Source organism: Saccostrea echinata, unplaced genomic scaffold (assembly GCF_033153115.1).
Source record: "Saccostrea echinata isolate AGI-Se365-2 ecotype Australia unplaced genomic scaffold, CSIRO_AGI_Sech_v1 ptg000038l, whole genome shotgun sequence".
NCBI classification, from domain to species: Eukaryota; Metazoa; Mollusca; class Bivalvia; order Ostreida; family Ostreidae; genus Saccostrea; species Saccostrea echinata.
The window spans coordinates 2,512,381-2,523,402 of record NW_026889787.1 but is presented as its reverse complement, the minus strand read 5'-3'; the positions used below and the strand labels follow the sequence as shown (position 1 = coordinate 2,523,402).

Sequence of the window (11,022 nt, the reverse complement as noted above, 5' to 3'; positions counted from 1 at the left end):
AAACTACGTTGCGTATGTCCTTAATTTTACAGAGTGTGATCCGACTTTCCAGATCACCACATTGTGGTTTTCTGAATCCATATCACCCCTCTCTGAAACTGATGACGTAGTACACAGATAAATGACGTTTTTATTCTCGCGCATCAAAAAGTTCCTTGACAAAATGGTTTGTTTAATGGATAAAAGTTATGTAATTGATCCAAAAAAGTTTTCCTTTTATTATACTTTGCTAGTTGTAAAGGGGTATATAATAAATTTATCATTATAACAGTAACTTGATCCGAAGAGCCGTATCACGTCTCGTTGACAGGCGCGGATCATCAGATCAAACTCGACGCTTCGCGTCTCGTTTGATCTGATGATCCGCGCCTGTCAACTCGACGTGATACGGCTCCTCGGATCAAGTTACTGTTATAATAATATATATTTATTAATTGAATAAAAGTGATACTCTCTCACAGCGTGAAAGGATACCAAAATGATATTCTCTCACAGTGTGAAAGGATACCAAAGTAAGTAAAAAATAATTTCTGGCCTGTCATAAGATAGAGATAGTAACTAACCATCTTGGTAGAGCTAAAACTGCAAATTTCTTCCCAAATATGTTGCTAAAATCCATGCTAAGTAATGTTTTTCAATCTCACAACTGCTAAGCTATGACGTCTCAACCGCTCAACCATGACGTCAAGCTATGACACTCGTGAGACAGGATTTTTTGATATTTTCACTCGTGCTTCGCACTCTTGAAAATATCAAAACATGCTGTCCCACTCGTGAAATAAATTCCATATTCATCTACAAAACATTGAATATCCCCCCCTCTCTCTCTCTCTATATATATATATATATATATGCTCATAACAATATTTTAAGCACATTATTTGTAAACATTAGATTACACTTATATTGCAATTCCTTCTATATGTGATTATGTTCATTAAATCTTTGTTTGTTGAAACCGGATTTATACAAATATATGTTAATTAATTTTTGATATATTAATATTCATTATCATATCTGTTTTATATTCAAATCACTTACTTCTTTCATGCTCTAGGGCTTAAAAATAAAATAAGATAAATGCATAAATAAAAGTTTTAAACATAATGAAAGTAAAAATCATATATTAGTAAGTAAGTTAAAGTCAGTAATAATTTCCATAAGAACAAGTTACAAAAATAGAAAGGCATACTATGTTTCACCACATGTGATTACCCTACAGAAATTTTTTAAAAACTTTAAAAAAAAAAAATTAGACTTCCATTTTCAAAATTAACATAACTCTAACTGCTACATTGTACCATACAAAGAAACTGAATGCATTTAGTAAAGCTATTGTTAGCTTGGAGAATAACATCAACAGAATCTTTATTTCGAGACTACCCCCCCCCCCCACCCCCTTACTACTAAAACTAGTCATAATTAACTCGGCAATTGATAACTGTCAATTAATATATTTTCTGTCTTTAATGTTTTATGGTCACATTGTTTTAGTAAGAAATTGCCGCATCATTCATGCAAAATGAACAAAATAATGATAAATAATCTTACCTTCATGTTCTTTTTCTTTGAATTATGTAAAATCAGATTAAAAATAAATCTCAATAATTATCTGTTATAATTATCTAATAATTATCTGTTATCATTATCTAATAATGCTTGAATAGTTATGATAACGGTATGAAAATTACATACATAATCAATAAATTTATGAACTTTGTTATTGTTTTTTTTTTAGCATAAAATTCATCAATCATTGTAGGGCAAACTAACGCATATGCTCAACTTTTCGTGGCCGTACATTACATTATTGTTCTCCCTCAAGAAAGCCATTTTAAGACACCAATCTTCCTATAAAACCATATCTTTATTGTTCTTGATTCTTTCTTGATTCAGTTCACTGAAATTTGTGAATATGTACTGGGCATTACCTTTAAAGGGGCATGGACACAGCTTTGAAGTTTATATTATCCATCAAAAATGTTTCAATAAAATTCCATGCTTTACATGTTGTGAGAGCGTTTCAGACCAATGAAAAATGAAAATAACGAATAACGAACAGTAATCAAACTCAAAAGTCCATTGGAACAATACAAATTGGGAGCAGAACAAACAAGTACCTCTAAAAACATCGGAGGTGGTATCAGGTGCAATGGAGTAGAAAGCATCTTCTGTCGACCGGTCACACCCGCCGTGTGCTACTTGTCATGAATCGGCAAACGGAAAAATCCGTAGTCAATTTAGTGTAAAAATAATGGCCTAACAATTTGTTAGTCGGTTAACGTCAGTCAACATTTGACTTAACGATAGATTGTATTTGCTAACAAGGTCATTGCAACAACTATAAAATTTTCGAAATGTCTTTAAACAGGACTGTTGATATCCTTGTATCATCAATTTATTTGTCAATAGCTTGCCTCGTTTTAGAAATTATTTGTATGTAGATCATGCTCTTGCGTATCGAATCAACTGGGAGACATAAACTCCATATGCAGGAGATAATAGTATATTGCTACATAAATAAGAGAAGTTGAAAACTTAGTTAAAGAACTTAGTTATAGAAAAGTTGAAGTCATCACATTTATCGTTAAGTTTTTTTAAAGTTGCCATTAACGTCTTTTTTTAATAAAATATCCAAATATGAAACAGATGTGTAAGACTCTGTGGTGTCTTTTATTTCGAATTCAAAGGGATATATCGAATCTACGTAGGAATGAAAATGAATATTGTTAATTGACAAAAATATCGATATATCTAAATGTCGAATTGAAGGCCACAGCAAGAGACTTCTTTTCATGTAGAAGTTTTTGAATAAATTTTATTTCATATGAATACAATTTTGTATGAATACAAAAATAGGTCTGCCAATAACGGGGCGCAATTAGTACCCATGGAAATTCCAACAGATTGTTGGACGACCTGATATCCAAAACAACATAAATATTGTCAATCAGAAACTCAAGCATCTTTTTAATATCAACTTCGGAGTACTTGTGTGTACAATCAGAATTTTTGAAGCAAAATAATTTTGCAAATGACCAATGACAAGGTAGATGAATTTACGAATTCAATTTTTACTGAAAAAGCAGCTGTCTATGATATCCAAAAGCCTCCATGGACTTTTATTTATCGATGGGAATAGTTGTATAACATTTAGAAAAGTCATACGTTTTAATGTTATTGATTTCTAAGAGTTCCTTGGATTTTTTAAGTATCCACAGCTGATAACACTACTTCTCGAATATGTTGTTCATTACTCCTAAAATTTCTCCTTCACTGTTAATATTTTAGTAAGGGTAAAGAAAGAATCTTGGTAGAACTTTTACTGGAAACCGCTATGTATCTTTGTTTATAAGGATTTCTATGTAGTTTAGGAATCCAGTATACAATATTATAAAGTGTGCTGAAACACTTCATCTGAAAATCATAAAAAAAACATGAATTTCGGGCGTGTTTGATTGACATACATTCACGCACTTTCAAGAACTAAAACTTATCCTTAATATTTAAGAAAAGCGAGAAATGTGTGGTGTTCGGATAAAGCATACTATTATCAAGAAAATTCAGAATAGAAAAAAATGCAAAACCAGCATAACAGTGTTGCAGTGATGTGTGCAGTACGTGACAGCAAATCAAAACTTAACAAAAACAGAAGCTCGCACCCATGTTTACAAGTCTTTGATGTCAAATTATAAAGAATACATTTGTAGGTGATTGAATATTAAGAACTTTCATGTAAGTTCAAATCATTGAACCGGAATAATTTTTGCAATAGAGAAATTTAAATTAAAAGAAAACGACAATACAAGAATGTCCATGCCTCATAAATGATTTTCAGTCTCTTATTTGAATAAATCTTGCAGACAAATACAGCTGAAAGCATAAATTTCTTCGCTGTACTAAATGAACGTTGCTGCCGTTTATATGTATTTTACAAAAACTTTTTTTTCAGTCTTAAATTTTTTAAATGTAATAGCAATTTAAATTCAAATCCATAATGTTCTGTCTTACTTTTGACTGTAAAACAGCATTTAAAATACATTGTAAGTTGTCTGATTTACATGAAATAATTGTTACTTTTTAAGTTCGACAATCATACATCTTTATATTTTTTACAGTTCTAGTATCACTTACATAGATGTCATGTAGTTACGTGTATTTTGCTTTTTAAACGTACGTTCTTGCAATCCAAAAAGATCGTTCAATAAAGTTTAAGTATTTACCTCCCTCGATCTGCTTTGTCAGTTTGTCTAAAAAGAAATGACATCGTACCAGAATGCAATATCTTTCCCTAATATCTAAATCGATTATGACTTTGTGTTCAATAACCAAGTATTAAAAAATTAAAATATGGCGTATTTTTTAACTTTCATTATATTAAAGTCTTCGTTTAACAAATTGTAATTGTAAATTTTATGTGAAGTCGTTACCTTCCAGTCTTCTTATTTCTCTTTCACGCTGCCGTGTTCTATCTGATAAACACAAAATCACTGTTTAATAATTATATGCAGTTTTTGTCCAGAAACATATTCATAAAGGACAAGCAGTAACTCAATTTTCATGCAAAATATCTCAGTTTCACAATCTTTTTTGACCTTCTATATGCTAGAAGTTCAGAAAGAAATAATAATTTTGAAGATTTGAAGGGTATTGTCAATCAAAATTGATGTACAACTTAAAAGGTAATTTTAAAGATTTTTTTAAATCACATTTTTGTACTTGTAAGCCGCTGATCATTAGATCCCAACTTCTTGCTCAAGGTACACAAAAAAAAAAAAAAAAAAAAAAAAAAAAAAAATGAAATGCAGTTGTGTCAAGTAATGAATCAAAAAATTAGGGTTTAAAAAATATCGACAAAATGATGTTTTGCATTTTCATTTCGTGGACAATATTACCAGACACAGTAGTGCTTATACAATGCCTCGACGATACACGAATTTTCCAAAATTCGAAGATAAAGGCTCACTGTTCATGAGTAAATGCATTTGCTGTTTGTCTTCTGGATTCAAGGAGAACTCAAACTTTCATAGATTTAAAAAAAAAAGCTTCATCTTAGCCTACACTTACAATGCTGAGTGACCTATGAAATCCAATGTTCAAAACACCAAAAGAGGTACATTGTTTTTTGTGACTATAGAAATTATTGCCCCGGCCGCCAACATACAAAGAAAAAAATGAAGAAAAAAAAACTATTAGAATATTCAGTGCATTTTCGGTACATGGTCAACTTTTTCACCATCCTAACATAAAACAGGTGAAAAATTAATAAAGTACTGGGAACATGGATCGATGTTTATTATAAATGGGCATATTTCTTATGCTAGATATTCCAAGAGGCTTTTAAAAAATAAGATGAAAGAAAATTTGATGCATGTTCGAAAATGTTCTTAGCCTATTCCCTGAACCTTTACCAAAGAAGCATGCTGCATTTCTCAATTTTGAGAGGGTTTTTTGCTCAATAACAGTTGTATTTGTTTGGTTGTTTGACTCCCCTTGAGAATTGTTCACTCATATTGAGACGCCACTACTTGCCGGTTGAGGGCTGCAAATTTAGGCCTGTACTCGGCACTTACGACCTTTGAGCAGTGAGAGATCTTTTTTCATGCCAGCTCGGGGCCTCGATTTATACGGTTTCATCCGAATGACCGGTCTCGATTCGAACCCGCGACATAAGGAGCAACTCCTTACGCCGCGACTTTAGAGCAAACGCTCTAACCAATGCACCACGCGGACGATTGAACAGTTGTAGAAAGTAAAGTAAATCCTAGTTTATTTATCCTGAGGCAAGGAACCTTCATTGTCCAGGTTACATGAGATTTAATTACTTCGTTTAGGACTCCCTCTTCCTTTTGGTCCTATAAACATATCGTCAAAAAATATATTTAAACAATGCATCAAATTTGGGGGTTTGCACCCACTTATCTGTCCGAAGAAAAACGGGGATCTTACGAGTTAACAATCGTGCTTCTAATCTTCAAAGACCCTCTGTTTAAAAAAAAAAATCCTTATGCATAAATTGTATACATTACCCTTTTCCTCCTCTAGAGCTGAAACAGACAATTTTGATAGATGACAATTTTCATATTATTATAGCGATATCAATGTAACTTCATCTTATATACGTTTATATATATATATATATATATATATATATATATATATATATATATATATATATATATATATATATATATATATATATATATATATATATATATGACATATGGCTTTAGGAGACCAAGGAGGATATATTTTCTGGCTTAGGGAGACCACTGGATTAAGGCGACCTTTTTCGGTCTCCCTATTATTTTGACCTCATCAGTATTGCAAATGTCTTTTTATAGATAAATAAACAGTCTGCCATTAAATATTATTAATCTTTAACTCTGTTATTTAACATTCAAAAGTTGTCTAATTTCTATCATCTTCCCTAAAAAAGAAAAGAATTTATAACCTACGTATAATTTCAAAGGATAATTTTTCTGCATTTTGGAGACCATGAAAAACATGCAATTAAACAAAAAATCTAGCATATATATTTTTTCCGCTTTTGATTTGTTCAAATGAGTGTTTCTTTAACTTAGTTTTCCATGTTTTATGTTAAAAACCTAAAAAGGAAAAATATTGTAAATTTATGAACCATGTTTTGAATTCTTAGCAAGTGCTTTCCGTCATTTGTTCCGAATGCCATCGGAAAGCCCCTTCAGTTTTCAGAAAATGACCTCTGAACACCATGGATGTTGAGAAATTTGGGTAAGTAACTAAAATGATACAGTAATAAGTTGTAATTAAGAATACACAAGACAAACATTCGTTTGGTTTTTTTGTTGTGTTTTTTTTTTTTTTTTGCCTAGTAATTTAGCTTTCAAGAGAAAAAGTATGATTTTAAATAATCGTTAGACTATAGTTCGGTATATAAAATCCTGAAGGAAATTCGAAATAAAGTTAAATGATAGGCCCCTATATTTTTTTAATTCTTTTATGCAAGTCCACAAACAAATTAAATATTTAAAGATTAGGCCGAAGGTTGAAAAAATAGTCTCGCAAGTTGACGCAGCTATTTCGAGCTTAAAAATTTAAATTAAACTTTCTGTAAACATCATGCAGGACATGTTCATCATGATATAGTATAAATGAAACAGACCCTGTAAGAAAAAAATAGCTGTAATTTAATAATTGTTTATTAATATATTGTGGTCCTCTGCTAATAGAATATATATGCTGTAAAAAAAATCTGAATCAGGGTGAAGCAGATTTGATACAATACATGGCTGAAGGAACGGGGGGGGGGGGGCAGGCCCCCTGTAATTTTGCTGAAATTTAGGTATACTATAGAAAACATTGCTCCTTTATGCTTGGCCCCCCTCAATAATAACCTCTGATGATCTATTTCTCTTTTGCTTTTGGGCCCCCTCAATAATAACCTCTGATAATGTATTTTTCTTTTGCTTATTAAAAATTTTTTTGGTTTGTAGCCTCCCCCAACCTGAAACTGAAAAATGTTGTTTGGTTGTGCTCACCCCCCCCCCCCCCGCAACTAAATTACGTACGGGCCTATTCTCCATCCCTGAGGTTTTCTTTCACCAAAGAAAGATGAATTGGTAACAGTTCAGATATATATAGCAATATTTACGGAAGGGAATATTCTCGTTTAATTATGAAGATGTGACAGTAACTCAGTCAAAGCCACAGTGAGTGTAACATTTATTTAATATTATTGTTAATGTTTACAAATAGTGAAATACTGATACTGTGAAATTTTAATGGATATATAGAAAATATAAAAGTACAACCATTTATTGTAAATCACATTCATGAAAAGCTTCTTTTTTTTAAGCAATTGGAAATTCTTTATTTTTTCATGAAATTATTTTATTTATGATAATTTATTTCGTATTTTAATTCTGTCAACAAATCATTGTCGCAGCCTAGTTCCCTTCATTATTTTCAGCAGTTCAGTGACAGAGATAAAATAATCATTTGAGGTTTATATCCCCCCCCCTCCCCACCAAATGAAACTGAAAAATGTTTGGTTTTGGTCCCCTTCAACTGAAATTGATTCCTACTTACCATGCTTACAGGCTTAACTATGAAGATGTGACAGGGAGTGTAATAACAATAATTGTTCAGACGGATACATATTAAGCTGATATACGTATCAAATTTTAATGGATAGAAAGAAATTAATAAACAATTACAACCATTTATTATAAACTACATAAAGATAATTTTTCAAGCAATTTGAAATTCTTCATTTTTTATGATAATATTTTATTGTCTGACGTCACGGCGTCAGACAGTATTAGATTTAGCCAAGGCTAGTTGGTCAAGTCGTTCAATAGAATTCTTGTGATAACTTGATCTTGGAAACTTCATATTATCTTAACTATCAATTGGAGAGCAAACGTGCTAAACACCCAAACAAGCCAGGGCATTGGATCTGATGTCATTATTATCACATTACACATTACAGGTTACATAACATCTGACCATTCTCGAAAATTGCATCATTCATGTCCAGCAAAATAGAAGGAATGAAGTTGGTCAGGTCAACACTATCAGATAAACTATTGGATGTTTATTTTCAATGTATACACTATGTCCCTCTACCTTTAGAATTTTTATAAATCTACACATATTCATAACTAGCAGACGTTTGATTTATTCATAGTTTTAAAAAATATCAAAGTGAAGGATAGATGTTGAATATATTCTTTTGTTTTAAATTAATTGCAAAGATATTAGCTCATTTGTTTTTAATAAGACATTTCTTAATTATCAAAATTGTTCACCAAGTGATGTTTAGATTTTTATGTGTTGTAACTTTTTCTGTCAAAAGCACTGGTTATATCTTTCTTTCTTTCTTTCTTTTTTTTTTTTTTTTTTTTTTTTTTTTTTTTTTTTTTTTACCCGTTGAAAAAAATAAATTTCAGAAAATTTCAGTTTCGGGTGGACACAATCAAGGAAAAATTCCTTATCGGGCATTAAAAAAAATTAAGATATCTGAAGTTAATATTTACATGATTTAGGGAACACAAGCATAAAGTAGCTATGTATAAATCCCCGAAAATTATTGAGCTCACGGTCCCAGACCCCCCCCCCCCCGGTTCCTACGTCCATGAAAAAAAGAATTTAAAAGTAATATTAGTGTATATAGAATCGCGCCTCTGATAGAATAAACTCATGTCCAAGTTTCTGATTTGAACTTTTCTTGTTTCTTAGTGCTAATTCATTTCATGACTCAGAGTCATGTTGATTACACTGAATTTAACTTTTCTTGATTCTTCGGGTAAAAATAAATTTGCCCAAGTCAGACAAGCTTTTTAGGAAAGCTAATACTTGTTTCGTATATATGTTTATAGGTTTATTCGTATCAACAAATCTGTGTACGAGTTAATAACGCAGCCTGGTTCGCTGCATTTTCAGTGAACCACAGAGAACCAGAATAAGATTGTAGGGAAACAAGCCTTGGTTTGAGGTTTGTTTATTTTATATTTTAATTTACACTTTTAAAAATTATTATTATTATGCAAAAATCTGTGTGCAGATGAATATTTACATTTTAATGTTATAAGTCGTTTTGTGGTTCATATTTGCGGTGACTGTCCCACGTGTGTTTACCTGTTTACATTCACCTACTGACCTAGAGTCTTCAAAATATACCTTCTGTAATCATGACTGTTGTAATCTTGTTTTTATGTTAGTTTACCATATGTAACTTGACTGTTGTATAGATTTATAGCGATCACTGCAAGCTTTTAATATTTAGGTGAAGAGAAATTTCAGACTATCAATCACAGGCACTTGTTTCATATACGGTGCACCCCTACTTATTTTTACCACAAGGTATCTAACTCAATTTCAGGCACCCCCGCTTCAAGCTCGTATTTTGTTCATGTATCATTATCAATCATTAACCTACTTTAAAATGACATCGTTCGCTTCAAGAGACTTTTTTCTTGTCAAATAAATTGTTTCAGACATCTCTGGTTGAGTCTCTTTATTGTAAAGTACTCATTTATTCCACAAAAATTACCTCGATACATTTTAAGACTTTAGATGGGATATAACTTCCAGTTGGGGGTAGAATAAAACAAGAGACTTCCGAGTATTCCATTCCGAGGTCTCTGGTTTTATCCTTCATTTATAACCCCAACCGCAAATTTGTATCGAAAATTACCTTGATACATTTTAAGACTTTAGATGGGATACAAATTTCATTTCTTTCACAGGTCACGAGGTTTCAACTTAAAAAATAAAAATTCTCACCGTTAAGATTATAAGATATGTTGGAAATTTTAGCTTGATGTGTTGATAATTTGCCAAATTATTATGTAATAAAGGGGACTTTATATGATCACCCGGCACTGTCGCTTTAGTTCAGTCTTCACAACAATTCTTTTTCAGCACATGCCCTTCGGGCATGTAGACCTATCATTTTTACCCAGCCCATTCAAATTTGTACATGTCCTACTCAAAATTCTTACATTTACCAGTATTGTGCAACAAAAAAAACCCATTAGGTATAAAGGTTTTATATTAATTTTTTCAGCGTCGTAAACCAACCATGGCCTGTGATTGCCATTTTCTAAAGCGTTTTTGTTCATAAATAACTTTTGAGTTGCATGCTGGTCATTTGTTGGCCGGTTTAGCTGAACTGAATTTCAGAAATGGGATCATGACTGTAGTGCCACAGTATGTGGCATTGATGAACATCTCGTAATTTAGCAAGCAACTTCGAGAAAACAAATAGGTTAAACTAAACACTTCAATGATTAGATTGACAATCATTTGACAGGTTGTATCGAGAATGTAGACAGGCAATCCATCGACATTACATATAGCAACGTTTAAGCGAATAATGGGGGTAGGACAGAGTAAATGGCAAGTAAAGATCGTACAATGAAAGAAGATTCACATATGCCCTCTTCAGACATGTAATTTGGCAATTTTTACATGCCCGGCTGCAAATTTAACAGGTCCCTGGCATTGGACTCCCGGGTTATTTGGAAGACTGTTAGT

The 11,022-nt window shown here is 31.9% G+C and overlaps 1 long non-coding RNA gene across 1 annotated transcript in view; it reads right to left on the bottom strand.

Annotated features, from left to right (window-relative positions):
• Positions 1-3,921: 3,921 nt before the first annotated feature.
• The window catches only part of LOC133200363 (uncharacterized), a 29,575-nt gene continuing 22,474 nt past the window's right edge, over positions 3,922-11,022 (bottom strand). Inside the window, exons 3-5 of the long non-coding RNA XR_009722919.1 lie at positions 6,030-6,047; positions 4,431-4,472; positions 3,922-4,250 (exon numbers count right to left, since the gene is read on the bottom strand). This is a non-coding gene — a long non-coding RNA (uncharacterized LOC133200363). The remainder of the gene's footprint in view (positions 4,251-4,430; positions 4,473-6,029; positions 6,048-11,022) is intronic.